Source organism: Gossypium arboreum, chromosome 11 (assembly GCF_025698485.1).
Source record: "Gossypium arboreum isolate Shixiya-1 chromosome 11, ASM2569848v2, whole genome shotgun sequence".
Classification (NCBI taxonomy): Eukaryota; Viridiplantae; Streptophyta; class Magnoliopsida; order Malvales; family Malvaceae; genus Gossypium; species Gossypium arboreum.
In genome coordinates this window covers 50,537,522-50,539,770 of record NC_069080.1, presented here as the reverse complement: position 1 = coordinate 50,539,770, position 2,249 = coordinate 50,537,522, and the positions used below count along the sequence as shown (strand labels likewise).

General features: G+C 38.1%; 1 non-coding gene across 1 annotated transcript; it reads right to left on the bottom strand.

Moving 5' to 3' along the window:
- Positions 1–203: 203 nt before the first annotated feature.
- On the bottom strand, positions 204–310 carry LOC128285079 (small nucleolar RNA R71). Its single transcript, XR_008275494.1, has one exon. It is a non-coding gene; the product is annotated as a small nucleolar RNA R71 (small nucleolar RNA).
- Between the last annotated feature and the right edge of the window lie 1,939 nt (positions 311–2,249).

Genomic DNA, 2,249 nt, shown 5'->3' with positions numbered 1-2,249 from the left:
CATTTGGAAAATTTTCTTGAATTTTGGATACATTCAAAATCAATGGCATTTATGATGATGCCATTCGTCTTCGGTTATTTCCCTTTTCACTGAGAAACAAAGCTAAACAGTGGTTGAACTCGTTACCATGAGGGTCTATCACTACTTAGGAACAAATGACTGAGAAGTTTTTACTAAAATATTTTTCATCGGCTAAAACGACTAAATTACTTAATGATATCTCTTCTTTTGTGCAGATGGATTTAGAAACACTTTACGATGCTTGGGAGAGATACAAGGACTTACTAAGAAGGTGCCCTCACCATGGGTTACCACTTTGGCTGCAAGTTGAAACATTCTACAATGGTGTGAATCCCTCGACAAGACAAATGATTAACGCAGTCGTTGGCAGAACCGTCAACAATAAAACACCAAAAGATGCCTATGAATTCATAGAGGAGATGTCACTGAACAACTATCAGTGGCAAGTTATGAGGACAAAGCCAGCGAAAACAACTGGCGTCTATAACATCGATTCAGTCACCATGCTCTCTAATCAGGTAGAACTTCTAAATAAAAAGATTGATAGTTTTCTTGGTTCTACGCAGGTACATCCAGTAATGAGGTGTGACTCAAGCGGAGGAGGTGTACATACAGAATACCAATCCTTCAATCCTACAACTGAAGAGGAACAAGTCAAATATATGGGTAATAATAACTTTGGATCTCAAAATAACCCATAAAATAATACTTATAATCAGGTTGGAGGAACCACCCAAATTTCTCCTGGGGTGGTCAAGGAAATCAAAAACCACAAAATCCTCAGGGGTTTCAACAGCCACCTTATCAACAGGAGAAAAAACCAAACCTTGAGGAGATGCTTTCTAAATTTATCTCGGTGTCAGAAACCCATTTCTAAAATACCAAGACAGCACTTAAGAATCAACAAGCATCGATCCAAGGACTCGAAACTCAGAGAGGCCAGCTGTCCAAACTAATCTCTGAACAACCATAAGGTAGCCTACCAAGTAATACTGAACCTAATCCGAGGGAACACCTCAATGCAATTAGCAGTCAAGATAGGGAAGGATTCATTGCACCTGAACCAAAATTACAGCAAGACAACACGATGAGCAAAGGACGAAAAGAGGTAAACAATAATGATCCCAAACAAGTAAGTACGAATCATGAACCTCGTGCGCCATATCCTAAAGCGATGGCGAAAGACAGAACAAAAGAACAATTCGGTAAGTTTGTCAAACTCTTAAAGAAATACATATTAACTTACCCTTTATTGAAGTTCTTTCGCAGATGCCCAACTCAGCAAATTTCTTAAAGGAACTTCTGAGCAATAAAAGGAAATTAGATGCTACATCATATGTGGAACTCAATGCAGTCTACTCAACTATTCTAAAGAATGAGCTATCTAACAAATTGAAAGATCCAGGGAGTTTTACAATTCCTTGCTTAATTGGTAGTCTATCTGTGAATAATGCTTTAGCTGATCTAGGGGAAAGTATAAATGTTATGCCATATAAAATGTTTAAACGACTAGGTCTCGGTAAACCCAAACCAACTAGGATGAGCATTCAATTGGCTAACAAAACAGTTAGATTTCCTAAGCGTATTATTGAAGACATTCTCGTTGAAATTGATAAATTTATTTACCCAGTAGACTTCGTTGTCTTAGATATGGATAAGGATAATGAGGTACCTCTAATTTTAGGATGACCATTTTTAGCAACTGTCAGAACCATTATTAATGTAGGCACAGGAGAGCTAACACTTCGTGCAGGTGACGACGCAGTAACACTCCAAGCACGCGACTCAGTCAAAACCTCTAAGACTCAAGATACTACTATAAAAACTGTCGATGATAAAACTAATATTCAATCATCCTTGCAGGAACTTCCTCGAAAAAAGACAACAGAGATAGTGCACTACTATCATGAAGAGAACAAAGACGTCCATGAAGAACGAAGACTACGAATAGAGGAGCTAGAAGAATGGCGAGAACACATGATAAACTGAAACTACGCAGAAACAAGCCCGATACCTTTCCTAATCAACTTAAGGTTGGCGATACAGTCTTATTAGATGCCGTTGATCCTCACATTGTCACTACCACACTAAATAAGGAAATCCCTCTTACGGTATTTAGCATTTTTCCATTTGGTACAGTGGAGGTAAGTCATCCCAAGTTCGACACTTTTAAGGTAAACAAAACCCGTTTAAAACCTTATTTTAAAATTGACAATAGGAATGAGGAG